The sequence below is a fragment of the Oncorhynchus gorbuscha genome, linkage group LG16 (genome assembly GCF_021184085.1).
Source record: "Oncorhynchus gorbuscha isolate QuinsamMale2020 ecotype Even-year linkage group LG16, OgorEven_v1.0, whole genome shotgun sequence".
Taxonomy (NCBI): domain Eukaryota; kingdom Metazoa; phylum Chordata; class Actinopteri; order Salmoniformes; family Salmonidae; genus Oncorhynchus; species Oncorhynchus gorbuscha.
In genome coordinates, this window is record NC_060188.1 from 23,383,070 (window position 1) to 23,398,602 (window position 15,533).

A 15,533-nucleotide genomic window follows, 5' to 3' on the forward strand; every position below is an offset into this window, starting at 1 on the left:
TGTCAGTGAGTACTCATCACCAGCAGGTGGTGTCATAAACAAAGTTAACTAGACCCGAGACTAGATGGAGAAGGGACAAGACAGCACAGATGTTTATTGTGTCTGAATCATAGTTCAATTAAATTGCAAAGAAATAAATAGTTGTACTTTAGTTTGGCTGAACATTGTCTACTGTTGTACCTCATGTAATGCACAAGGACCCAAAATTAATTCAAATAGTTTTCCAATAAGTGTGAGCAGTAGGTGTCAAGAGATAATTATTATGTCTGACTCCTATTTTGAACCCAAACTATATTGCGCATAAATTCCTTCCCACTGATATAACCCGATGATGATCGCTGTTGCTATATACTGTATGACACTACCGACCAGTAAACTCAGAAGTACAACAGTCTTCATCATGTGAACTAATGTAAACAACCATATTAGTGTAATCTGATTACTTCAGTAAGTGCATCCACTTTTCACAGGTCACAGTGAAGTAGCTAAGCCTGTGTGTCCAATTTTCTAGCTCACACTGGACACTCCCCATACAGAAAAAAATAACATTTAAAATATATTTTTTAGATACATTATGTGAAATATTTGAAATTGGCCCCCCAAAATATTTCACATATAATACGGAATGTATAAATATAATGTGTATAGAAACATTTGCTTCACAATATATGTTAAATGCATCAGAAAATGTATATCATGTATTTCAAAATACATTCTGAAATACATTAAAGAGTGTATTTATTGATGTACTTAATATATTTATTTATGTATTTGGAAATGTTTTCTAAAATATATTCCAACATGCATTTAAATGTATTTGTAAGAAATACATTCTTAAATTAAAATGTATGGCAAACATTGAAAAAATTCACATCATATCATATTGTAACCAAATGGTGAGTGTCTTAACAATGAAACTTCAGTAGGCTCTTTAGTATCACATGCACTTTTGTCCGTGTCATTAAGACTGTAGAACTAGCCTTAACCTTTCTTCTTCTTTGGTATGATGGCGGTCAGCAAACAAATGTTATAGGTGCATGCCGCCACCAACTGTATCGGCTCTAAATAAGCCTACTATTCTATAGTAGTATAAATTCATTATGCATTGTGAAAACATTACCCTGTCAACTAACCCCACACCCATTAAAACCTCATCACTATTCCACTACTTTGGCCTTATCTGATCCTACACCAAGCCAACAGCCTCGAAGGACAGGACACTATCGTTCAAAACACCTTGTAACTCTTTTGCAGTAAAATATTGTACACCCAAGTACTTCTCTGCAGCTGCAACCACAACATCTATGTTCTGTGATTTCCATTTAATTCCTACGGTATAGGTGACAACGCCAAGAAAACCGCCTTACTGAAGCACGTTATTCCTATCACTCTCTATTGACCTCTGCCTACTCACAGGGATCCTCACCCTGGACCCATCTTCTCTACTACTCTCTTCACTGCTTCAGCATATGACACCTTCTGCACTATTCTGATCCTGGTAACCTAAACCTGCCTTTCTCTCAGCTGACACATCTTAGACAAAGCAATGTGTACCCCTACCATGTGTACCCCTACAGTTTACACACACAACTTTTTACAACAACACTAAACATTCCTCCTGCACACTTCTCACATCTAGGAATCTCCCTCATACTCACAGCTGCCACATCACCATAACTTGACTTTATCTGGTAAAAAAAACTCTGCATCAAAACTCAGTAGTACAGAGTGTCTTCTCTGTTTCACCACACTCTCATCGCACCAAACGGAGGGAGTCACAGACACCAGGAATCTTCAACTTCAGTTGTCCCTCCTCACTCCAGTTATCACTCCTTTCAACAGCGCCCTCCACGGGAGAGGAAAGCAAGTCACAGTTCTTGTCCTTCTGGATGGCAAAAAAAGCAAAAGAATCAACATAATTCCACTTCGAGTCACTTTCACCGACCCAACATTCTCCAACCTCTTCTCCACTCAACCCGACAATACATATGGATCAGCCAGAAGGCAAGGACACATTCTCTCCAAAACTATCACTTCCAATTAGCAAAAAAATTATTTATCCTCATCGGACGAGGCTCAAACCTGGCGGCCTTCCCGACACCTGCCACCGCAGTTAATTCATCCTCAGTCTCGTCATGTTCAATTTCCTTCTCCAGCACACTATATTTACTCTTAAAATGTTCCAATTCATTCTTTTTTTCCCCTACCCACCTCAATGGGTTCCCCTGACTCAATCCCCAAGTCCAACAACCATTCAGGTGTACCCACCATCTTGCGACTCCACAGCAGCTTAACCTTTACAGAACGCAACTTAACACATAAACTGGCATGACAAACCATCTCATGGAAGACTACACTCCCAAAAGACAAGCCTCCAAGTCTTTTAATAGGCTGCCGCCAATTATTGTACTTACCAAAAGCATACCAAAAGCACTAAGAAACATTTAAATGACTACATAAATTACTACAGACATGATACATCATCGGTCATGTAGTGACCGTGTGTGACAAATAAACAAACAAACCTAACGAGAGCGTTGCAACCAACATCCAACTTAACATGTACTGGGTAGCTTTTGCATTCAATTGGACCTCCCTGTTGCACACAATAAGCTTCCATTCCCCCTGTCATGGTGGATTGAACTAGTAATTACCAATGATTTATAGATACACTAGATGACTAATAGAGGCCACCGTGTCTCCATCTTGGCAATCCCCCACCATTGTAAAAAATATTGACGAGCACATTGTAACCAACTTCCAACTGGCAGAACTTAACGTGTACTGGGTCGTTCGACGAAATTAGTGCCTTTTAAATACATTTCATATGTTAAGTTGAAATTATGCAGCAATATTGCATTTTAAAAGTCTGGTATATGAAATGAAGTGCTCTTTAATATTGGTCACATGGAGAATTCAATAAATCAGATTTTCAATATGAATAAAGACTGGTAAAGTGCAAATATTCAGCATTTTGACATATTCCCCTGTGCACCCTCTGTGACATCGAGTAATATTTTAACCCACCAACCCCAGAAAATACATATACATGACATAATACAGAACGGTAATAGACTAATCAAATGTTGTTGGTCACATATATATGGTTAGCAGATGTTAATGTGAGGGTAGCGAAATGCTTGTGCTTCTAGTTCCGACCGTGCAGTAATCTCTAAAAAATCATCTAACAATTTTATAACAACTACCTTATACACACAAGTGTAAAGGAAGGAATACGAATATGTACATATACATATATGGATGAGTGATGGCCGTGCGGCATAGGCAAGATGCAGTAGATGGTATAGAGTACAGTATATACATACATGAGATTAATAATGTAGGTTATGTAAACATTATATAAAGTGGCATTGTTTAAAGTGACTAGTGATACATTTATTACATCCCATTTTTTATAATTAAAGTGGCTAGAGATTGGAGTCAGTATGTTGACAGCAGCCACTCAATGTTAGTGGTGGCTGTTTTAACAATCTGATGGCCTTGAGATAGGAGCTGTTTTTCAGTTTCTCTGTCCCAGCTTTGATGCACCTGTTGACCGCGCCTTCTGGATGATAGCGGGGTGAACATGCAGTGGCTCGGTTGGTTGTTGTCCTTGATGATCTTTTTGGCCTTCACTTCCCTCTGGAGAGCCTTATGGTTGTGGGCGGAGCAGCTGCCGTACCAGGCGGTGATACAGCAAGACAGGATTCTCTCGATTGTGCAACTGTAAAAGTTTGTGAATGACTAGCCAAATTTCTTCAGTCTCCTGAGGTTGAAGAGGCGCTGTTGCGCCTTCTTCACTACGCTGTCTGTGTGGGTGGACCATTTCAGTTTGTCTGTGATGTGTACACCGAGGAACTTAAAGCTTTCCACCTTCTCCACTACTGTCCCATCGATATGGATAGGGGGGTGCTCCCTCTGCTGTTTCCTGAAGTCCACGATCATCTCCTTTGTTTTGTTTTGTTGACATTGAGTGTGAGGTTATTTTCCTGACACAACACTCTGAGTGCCCTCACCTTCTCCCTGTAGGCTGTCTCGTCGTTGTTGGTAATCAAGCCTACCACTGTAGTGTCGTCTGCAAACTTGATGATTGCGTTGGAGGCGTGCATGGCCACACAATCATGGGTGAACAGGGAGTACAGGAGAGGACTGAGAACACACCCGTGTGGGGCCACAGTATTGAGGATCAGCGGAGTGGAGATGTTGTTTCCTACCATCACCACCTGGGGGCGGCCAGTCAGAAAGTCCAGGACCCAGTTGCACAGGGTGGGGTCGAGACACAGGGTCTCGAGCTTAATGACAAGTTTGGAGGGTACTATGGTGTTAAATGCTGAGCTGTAATCGATGAACAGCATTCTTACGTAGGTATTCCTCTTGTCCAGATGGGTTAGGGCAGTGTGCAGTGTGATTGCAATTGCGTCGTCTGTGGACCTATTGGGGCGGTAAGCAAATTGGAGTGGGTCTAGGGTGTCAGGTAAGGTGGAGGGGATATGATCCTTAACTACTTTCTCTAAGCATTTCATGACGGAAGTGAGTGCTACAGGGCGATAGTCGTTTAGCCCAGTTACCTTAGCTTTCTTGGGAACAGGAACCATGGTGGCCCTCTTGAAACATGTGGGAACAGCAGACTGGGATAGGGATTGATTGAATATGTCCTAAACACACTAGCCAGCTGGTCTGCGCATGCTCTTAGGACATAGCTAGGGATGCCGTCTGGTCCGGCAGCCTTGCAAGGGTTAACACGTTTAAATGTTTTACTCACCTCGGCTGCGGTGAAGGCGAGCCCGCAGGTTTTGGTAGCGGGCCTTGTCAGTGGCACTGTGTTGTTCTCAAAGCAAGTAAAGAAGTTTTTTAGTTTGTCTGGGAGCAAGACGTCGATTTCCACGACGGGGCTGGTTTTCTTTTTGTAATCCGTGATTGACTGTAGACCCTGCCACATACATCTCATGTCTGAGTCGTTGAATTGCGACTCTACTTTATCGCTATACTAATGCTTAGCTTGTTTGATTGCCATGGGGAGGGAATAACTACACTGTTTGTATTCAGTCATGTTTCCGGTCGCCTTGCCCTGATTAAAAGCAGTGGTTCGCACTTTCAGTTTTGCGCGAATGCTGTCATCAATCCACGGTTTCTGGTTGGGGAAGGTTTTAATAGTCACCGTGGGTACAACATCACCGATGCACTTGCTAATAAACTCTCTCACCGAATCAGCGTATACATCAATGTTGTTGTCTGTGGCTATTAGCTCAAGGACTGAACTACATACATAATATGGTGAAACTTGTTTTTTAAAATATTTCTTTCACAAGTCAAATCATGGTATAAAAGCAGGTGGACTGGTTCTACTCTTTTGAGCCATTTTATGTTTGTTTTTTTATCGTGAAAAACTGAGCGGGTCGAGCATAACACGTCAACCTTGCTCTACCCATAGTTAAATGGGCTAGAAATGTTTTTACAATTTTTGAGATTTTTTGCATTCAATTGGACCTCCCTGTTGCACAAAACAAGCTTCCATTCCCCTGTGACAATGGGGATTCATGGCTGCTTTAACTAGTAATTAACAATCATTTCTATTCAGTGCCTTCAGAAAGTATTCACACCCCTTGATTTTTCCCACATTTAGTTGTGTTACAGCCTTCATTTAAAATCAATTAAATGTAGTTTTATTTTGTCATTGGCCAACACACAGTACTCCATAATGTGGAATTATGTTTATGGAATTTTTACAAATGAATTCAAATCCTTTGTTATGGCAAGCCTAAATAAGTTCAGGAGTGAAAATATGCTCAACGAGTCATATACTAAGTTGCATGGACTCACTCTGTGTACAATAAGAGTGTTTAATATGATTTTTGAAGCACTACCTCATCTCTGCACCCCACACATACAATCATCTGTAAGATCCCTCAGTCAAGCAGTGAAGTTATTAATTACACTTTGGTGGGTGTATCAGTACACACAGTCACTATACAAAGGTACTGTGTCTCGATTTTGCAACTCCCCCACCATTGTAGAAAATATTTTATAAACTATTGAAATGCATGTATTAAGGTCTACATTAAGGTTTACCGCAGTTATTATATTACAGACAGCTTGATGCATAGTTTTACAGTGTACTATGTGAGCTAAACATACAAAGAAAAAATATATAAAAACATTCTCCTTAAAGTATAATTTACAGATGACTAATGTTACTGTCCCCACGACAACATCAAAAATACTTAAATACATGTTATTTTGTCCGAAATACTGTAGAATTACATTAATTAATATGGAGGACTGCTCCGACAAGCCAATATGGCCGACTGGTGGCTTCAAAGCATCTCAATGGCCAATACATAGCATCAACAATCCAGGGTTTATATACACGATTGGTAACTAAGGACTGTTCAGTTGGATGTTTCCCAGATGTGGTAATTTCCCACTTCCCACTTGGCTACGGACGCACCATAACACCGCTAACCATCTACTGCAGAGCTGTATAATATAACTCATTGGAAGCACAAGACATAGATCTACATTTTGACATATTGTGGAGCGTTGTAAAATGTATTTTTGTTTTGTTTAAATCATTAAAAACTAAAACCAAAACTATACAAAAACAACTACTTTTTAATGATTTAATTAAGCTGAAGAGAGGCACTTACTATATATTTTTTGGTGGGAGATAGGAAAATATGTTTTTCATGAATTTGAACATGTGTTCTTTATGAAAGAATGTTACAATTCGGTGAAATCCTACGTTTGTTTTTACTCACCATCACACTTGAAATGATATCACTGCCAACGTTTTGGCTTGGTGGCCCCAAAAAATGATCTCCATTGATCATTATGTAAAGAGTAATTTAAGAAGCTGAATTAGGAACCACTTTGGCATATTGTCAGGCATTACATGCATTTAAGCAAATATGCAAATGTGCTATATATATTAGAAATACGTACATTTTGCGTGACATTAAATCTATTCAAATGTATTTGTTTCCCGGTATGAGTCATCATGTAAAGCCCCTTGCAGCCTGCAGACAGTGTGGCCAGTGGTGAGTTGGCCTGAAATGGTAGTGGATGCTTCTGCACAGTGGCCAGATAGAGCTGAGGACTGGGAGAAACAAGTATCTAGGGCATGGCCCAAACAACACTCACTCAATTGTGTCCAGCCCTTCACTGGGTAATGGGCGATGGAAGTCATATGCTGTGGTCGTCACATGCCAAGGCAGGAGGAGAGAGGGTGCTTTTAATTCCTCATTTTCATGTTGGCCTGTTAACTTCCTTTTAGAAGCTCCTCACTTTCATTTGACTAAGAGGACATAATGTGGTGCGTCATTTACATAATTTAACTCCTCTATCCTTTTGCCTTGCAACCCAAATGTTGAGTTTACTCTACTCCTACAATTTCTCCATTACATTACACAATATGTATATTCATATTACACACAATTGTCAAATACCATTATTAGCTATAAGATCTATCTTACCTGTAATTCAAGATGGCACTGGTTCGTAAGACATTTTAACAAGACAGGAGTAAGTATGAGGAAACACAGTAGCTAAAATCGACCATTTCCCACCTCACAGGCCATGCCAAGAAAAGAGCCTCTGACTGCCAAGGAGATCATTTCTTGGAGCGGAGCAGCCCTTTGTGGGATATGTGGTGTTGCATCACAACACCTATTGTCACATGACCGAAGACAGGCTGAACTGGAAAACATTTCTCATGTGCTTCAATGTTTTGAATATTACTGTAGCTGTTTGGCAGGCTCTGCTGTTTCTCATAAAAGTGAACACAACAAGGTCTCACCATCTTGAAAAGCTGTTTACATATGACATTTTTCAAATTGGCTAATACATGGTACTCTAATATTCCCTATACCCATCATGAGGTTGCTAAAACCTAGCCTGTGAATGAAAGTATACAACACAGGGTGAGAGAAAAATTTTAGTAATCAAGGTGACAGGCAGTGAGTGACACATTGCACCCATTGCAGTCCAACATTTGTGAACAAGAGTTTCTATTGGACACATTCAGGTATGTTTATCCCTGTTTGGTTCCGTTTGCTTCAGTTTAAGAAACGTTTTTCGACATAATGAATACACCCCTGATCACATGCAAACACAGTTCACTTTCATAGCAGCCACATACAAACAGCATGATCACAAAAATTCCTTCTCTCATCTATGTGCTCTCCTCTCACCCTTTCCCTTCGCTGGACTTCAGTGCACAACAAATCAGCTGTCTGTGACCAGGCAAAAAAGAACTTTCCAAGCCAAACTTTCATATCATAACCGCTGAACACTACACACACCCTACATCTTTAGCTGGTAAAAAAAACAAGAGTTCTAGTGTTGGATAGCCAGCTAGCTAACACAGCATCCCTCTCTGTCAATGTACCCAGTGGAAGACGGGATCTCAATATCCTCAGGCTACACCATGGTGCTGCCCTACAGAGTGCTGTTGAGGCTTCTGTAGACCTTCATTGCAAAACAGTGTTTTAATAAATTATTTGGTGACATGAATATATTTAGTATAGTTTTATCTAAAAACAACAACTTTTTTAGTGTTTCACTGTTTAATTTTTAAGGATGGTCCTGCCCTTCCTCCTTTGAGAAGACTCCACTCATGTAGACATGAAGAGGAGCAGCTGTGATTATTAATGCTACCATCACCCAATAAACCTACCACTCAGGTCCACTCAGCCTGCTGAGTCACCATATTGACCATCATTCACATGGCAACTTACAGGCCTATAATCAACCGATGACTGGAGTGTGTGTAATCTGATAAGGAAGTTAGAGGGATCTGTCTCCTCTCTTTCATGACTTGGAGAGGAATGACTTTTATCTTCACTTCTTTGGTGAGAAAAGACAAAAGGGAATGTGTGATGATTCACAAGGAAAGTGTCCTGACTTGCAGAAGAAGATTGTGAAAATGCTTTGCAGCAACTGAGGGTTTTGCTATGTGCAGTGAAACATGTCTCAACCTGTCTTGTGGGATATGACTTTAGCTAAATAGGAGAGAAATGTAAGTTATTTTGATTAATTGAGGTTGGGTTAGAAGAGTATTTCTCATTAAAGTACAGAGGGATGGAGCTTTGCAATTCTGCTCAGTATAACCTGTATATGGATACAGGGGCGTCATGCACCCATTATTTTAGAGCAGGGGTGTCAAACTCATTTCGCATCGTGGGCCACATACGGCCTAGGGAGATGTCAAGTGGGCCGGACCATTAAAATTATACCATACTCTGCTATAAATAACCAAAATATCATGTCTTTCCTTTGTTTTGGTGTAAAGAAGCACAAGAACATTAGGAAAATATTGAAATTTAATGAACTATCCTTTTACAAAACATTTCATGAAACACCTCATATTTCCTTAGACAAATGTGCAATTTACTTTTATCATTCACAAATATGCATTGCAACTGATCCCACTGATTGTACAAAGGCACAAAACTTTAATTGGAACTGAAAAATATAGTAATGCACTTTAAGATTAAATGAGACTTTTAAAGAAAGGAATTTTTAAACCACTTACACATACGCATATAAAATCTAAATGTAATCCCTGCGTACACCTTACAAACTAAGGAGAGTGATTTTAAATGTGTAATGAAGAAAGTGTTCGCCTGTCCTGTAAATCTGTAAACTTCATACATGAAACATACATACACATACAATACATACTGAAATTTTATGGAGTTGTATGAACAGTAGAATTCCATCACACAACTTTTGTTTTGAAGCTGCTGACTAACATTAAAGTGCACATTTTTTAAATCACCACAGTAAGGATTCATATTCACAGAGCTGTATTCTTTCAATGCAAACAGTATCTAAGGCAGCATTTTAAAGGTGTTAGTCTAGTCTGGACTTGTATTTGTACCTGAAACTTGGCATCTTTTGGCCTGTAGAAGTGCATCAACACCAGGTGTCATGTCCTGACTAGCTGTCACTTTCAGAATGTCATTTAAGTGCTTGTTTGTGAGCCAGTAATATCAACCAAGAATGCAAGGTCCCGTAGCCATTCCTGAGATTGTAATTCCAACACCGGTTTTCCTTTTTTTCTCCATGAACTGTCCGATTTCCTCTCGTAGATCAAAGAAATGCCTCAGCACAGCGCCTCGGCTTAACCATCTCACTTCAGTGTGGTATGGCAGGCTGTGGGTAATGTTGCTGTCGCTGAGAAGTTTGTCAAACTGACGATGGTTCAGACCTCTGGACCGGATGAAATTTACAGTGCGAACAACCACCTCCATGACGTGGTCCATTTTCAGCGACTTGCAACACAATGCCTCCTGGTGCAAAATACAGTGAAATGTCCAGAAACGATCTCCTCCATTAAGGGCTTGTACTTTGTCTTTGAACTTTGTCGCGACACCTGCTTTCTTTCCGACCATGGATGGCGCGCCGTCTGTAGCCAGGCTGACAGCGCGGGACCAGTCCACTCCAACTCTGTCCAATGCAGCAACGACAGAGCCGAAAATGTCCTCGGCTGTTGTGGTGTCCATCATTGGCACCAACTCAAGAAACTCTTCAGTAACAGTCAATGTCTCATCAACTCCTCGAATAAATATGGCCAGTTGGGCCACGTCTGTGATGTCAGTGCTCGTCAATTGCCACGGAAAATGCAATAAATGACTTGACTCTCTGTTTCAATTGACTGTCTAAATCTGCCAATAGTTCGAAATCCTCTCTGCTATAGTATTCCTCGTCAGGCTAATATTGGCAAAAGCTTGTCGCTTCTCGGGACATACAAGTTCAGCCGCCTTCATCATGCATCGTTTAACAAAGTCACCGTCGGAATACGGCTTCGATGCTAATGCTATTTCGCTAGCAATTAGGTAGCTGGCTTTTACCGCTGCTTCACTGACTTCTCGGCTCTGGATGAAAGTTGACTGCTGTTTCCTCAGACCCGCCAGCAATTCGTTAATCTTATCTCTTCTCAGTTGTCCTTGCAAGCCGTCATATTTTTCGCTGTGATGAGTCTCGTAGTGGCGTCGAATATTATATTCCTTCAATACCGAAACTTGTTGCAAACACACCAAGAACAAAGGTTTTCCGTGCATCTCTGTAAATAAATAGGACGTGGTCCATTTTTCTTTGAAAATTCTACACTCCTTATCTACTTTTCTCCGTTTGGATAACGACATTTTGGCTAATGAGGGTGTAGCGGAGAGGTAGAGACCAAGGTATTAACAACGTCGTAACAAGCAGCAGATGGCGCATTGATACCGTCTGCTGTTTTCAGTCTGTCTCAGTGATGCGGCTTGTCTTCTACTCTAATGGAAAGAGTGCCCCTTAGCGGATAATCCATGAATTGCAGCGAATTAAAAATATTAATTCCATGTCTTTTATGCATTTTTTCCACTTTCAAATTATCCTGCGGGCCTGATCGAACCTCCTTGGGGGCCGGTTCCGGCCCGCGGGCCGTATGTTTGACACCCCTGTTTTAGAGGGTTCACAAAGTATGTGATGTTGGAGGGGGGGGGGGGGGCGGGATTGGGAGCTATAGCTGAGCTATAGCTACTATTACAGAAAAACAACTACAAATTTTGTTTTATATATTCATCAAGAAGGAATCAATAGGCTACATAGCTTGATCAAATTCATTTATAAACATACCTCCTGCAAGTCCTGCTCATCACCAGCAGCTAAAATCTAATCAAACGCTGTGTGTCAATCAACACTCTCTCTCCTCCGTCACTGACAATACTGTCTGCACGCACTAGAGTATCGAGCATCCTGCCTAGCATATCTTTGCTCATGGTGCACCTTGGAAGGAACCACTTACTAGGGAGGATGTAGGGGTACTCTTTGCCTGGTCCAGTCAGTGTGCCTGCTTTGTAAAATACCGCTGACAGGTCTTTTTTAGAAATAATTCATGCATAATAATAAACTGTTTAGTAATCATTTGAACAAAAACAGCACAAATATGAGGTGCCCTTGTGGCCCCTATGGCCATGCCACCTCTATGTAGTTATAGCATCCTTTTTGTATCATGTGTTCACCATGAGAATGCATTTTGGCTTTATTTTATTGCACTTTTAACAAGAGACATTATAGACGCAAACATAGATGGCCCAAATAGATTCTACCAAACAAGAGGCCATACAACAAAGCTGTGTGTTTCAAAATTTTCTCTGTTGTTCTGTCCCCGTCCTCTACTCGTCTCATGATAGACATTCATTAATTTGGTTTGGCTGCAAAAGGCCTGCATGTGCTTCTGGTTAGAGGCTGTGCTGCACTGCATTAATCAGCAGAGAAGGCGTGGTTCAGCTCAGCCCGACCTATCCCCCCATCCCTCTTCCTTGACCCCATGATTTATGAAAATTAGGAGCATGGTTCTGTGTGGACTAGCAATGATCTTCTCTCAGTTAGGCAATACTAAAACAAAGAATGCAGACTACTAGGTCGCCATGCAATTATCCCATAACAGAAAAAGAGGGAGCGAGAGAAAACATTTGGCCATGGATCATGAAATGTCCCACTGGGCACAGACGTCAATTCAAATAAAATAAAATAAAATTGTATTGGTCACATACACATATTCAGCAGATGTTATTGTGGGTGTAGTAAAATTATTGTGTTTCTAGCTCCAACAGTGCAGTAATATCTAACAATTCACAATAATACACACAAATCTACATTAAAGAATGGAGTTAAGAAATATATAAATATTAGGACAAGCAATGTCGGAGTGGCATTGACTAAAATACAGTAGAATAGAATACAGTATATACATATGAAATGAGTAAAGCAGTATGCAAACATTATTAAAGTGACTTGTGTTCCATTATTAAAGTGACCAGTGATTCCATGTCTATGTATATAGGGCAGCAGCTTCTAAGGTGCAGGGTTGAGTAACCGGGTGCTAGGCGGCAAGTGATGGCTATTTAACAGTCTGATGGCCTTGAGATAGAAGCTGTTTTTTAGTCTTTCGGTCCCAGCTTTGATGCATCTATACTGACCTTGCCTTCTGGATGGTAACGGGGTGAACAGGCCATGGCTCGGGTGTCCTTGAAGATCGGGTGTCCATGCTCAGCCCCCTCCTGTACTCCCTGTTCACCCACGACTGCGTGGTCATGCACGCCTCCAACTCAATCATCAAGTTTGCAGACTACACAACAGTAGTGGGCTTGATTACCAACAATGACGAGAAAGACTACAGGGGGTAGGTGAGTGCACTCAGAGTGTGGTGTCAGGAAAACAATCTCTCATTCAACATCAAGAAAACAAAGGAGATGATTGCGGACTTCAGGAAACAGCAGAGGGAGCACCTCCCTATCCACATCAAAGGGACAGCAGTGGAGAAGGTGGAAGTTTTAAGTTCCTTGGCGTACACGTCACAGAGAAACTGAAATGGTCCACCCACACAGATAGTGTGGTGAAGAAGGCGCAACAGGGCCTTTTCAACCTCAGGAGGCTGAAGAAATCTGGCTTGGCACCTAAAACCCTGACAAACTTTTACAGATGCACAATCAAGAGCATCCTGTCAGGCTGTATCACAGCCTGGTAATGCAACTGCACTGCCCTCAACCACAAGGCTCTCCAGAGGGTGGTGCGGTTTGCACAACGCATCACTGGGGGCAAACTACCTGCCCTCCATAACACCTACTGCACCCGATGTCACAGGAAGGCCAAAAGTATCAAATCAAATCATCAAATCAAGTTTTATTGGTCACATACACATGGTTAGCAGATGTTAATGTGAGTGTAGCGAAACATTGATTTAAACAGTGTGTGCCCAGTGGAGTAGGTCTTGCACGATATTCTATGTAAATTGTACCAGTCAGCATTTTAAATCCTATTTGATCTTTTCAACTGGGAGGATAGAATGCACTCCATTTGGTTGTATATTCAACTTACAGTAACATTTCCCTTAGACAAATTGCCTCTCAAAGGTAAGAAACATGATCAGTTGCAATGATGGATTGAACAAAGGGAGTCTTTCATACTATTTGTCACCATTTGATGTAAGAAAAAAGTAAAATAAGCACCATTGTGCAAAATGGAGCATGTCTGTCATGTGAATAGTCCTCGTTTTTCAGAACCCTGTCAATACAGCACCCTTGAAACACTGTCAAGGGGTTTGTTGACATTCTGCCAGAGGGCCGAAGCATAGAGACATATTACCTGCCTCTTTCCACAATGTTCCGACTACGGTGGACTCATAATAGCTGGCAGTGCAGCTTGTCATTGACCCACAACAACATGGCTACATCCCAAAGTCATAACCCAACCAGCCAAAATATCTCTGAGTGATTTCTTAACCACTGAATCAACAGGAGGATCTTATTTTGCCTCTGTGTTTTACCTGCCTATTTAAAAACAATAACAACACTACCTGCATTTCTTTTCCGGCATCTTTGCCTAATGTAGATATATCTTTAGGTACCGTACATGTCCATTGTGGTTGTTAATTAAGCTGTTACTCCTGGGTCTACATGATAGAGAGCCCTGGGCCAGAATGCAGTAACCAGGGCCTGCTACTGATTCATTTGAGGGCTTCTCTCCAAGGCCTGGCAGTCACATGAGGAAGCTGAGCTCTACTGCACAGAGCTGGTCTCCAGGGATGCCTGTCAAGGATTCTGGATTTAACAAGAATCATAGATTCAGTTCATGTAAATCCTACTTATTGCTCAGTGAGGAAAATGTGCTATGCTGTGAATTGGAACCTTTAACCCCCCCCCCCACACACACACACAGTTTTGTTTGGAAATTGTACATGCACCTAGATTTTCAATAACTGTGTCCAATTGTGTGGTCTGTCCATGCACTTGAGTGTGGTGAAAAACCGTGCTTGGCAGCATGACAGTGAAATAAAGCAGTGCACATCCCCATATGTCTAGCAATTGGTCCACTTTTGATGACCCTCCTGAGTGTTCACATAGGTCACAGGACAACGTTCAAGTATGGTTTATAGATGTGATTACTACAATGAATGTTGTCCAAATATGCTCAATGCTAAACACGTGTTGCCTTCACAAAGACTTCTCAGAAAACGAGACGTGCGATGAGTCATATGATCTGCACCCCCTAAAGGCATATTCAGTGGTGTAAAGTACTTAAGTAAAGTCATTTTTGGGGTATCTGTACTTCACTTTACTATTTATATTTTTGACAACTTTTACTTTTACTTCACTACATTCCAGAAGAAAATTATGTACTTCTTACTCCATACATTTTCCCTGACACCCAGCAGTACTCGTTACATTTTGAATGCTTAGCAGGACAGAAAATGGTCCAATTCACACACTTATCAAGAAAACATCCCTGGTCATCCCTACTGCCTCTGATCTGGCGGACTCACTAAACACAAATGTAAATATAAATGATGTCTGAGTGTTGGAGTGTGACCCTGGCTATACGTACATTTTTTAAAAACATGAAAATTGTGCTGTCTGTTTTGCTTAATCTAAGTAATTTTCTATTATTCATACTTTTACTTTTGATACTTGTGTATTTGAAACCAAATACTTTTAGACTTTTACTCAAGTAGTATTTTACTGGGTGACTTTCACTTTTACTTGAGTCAT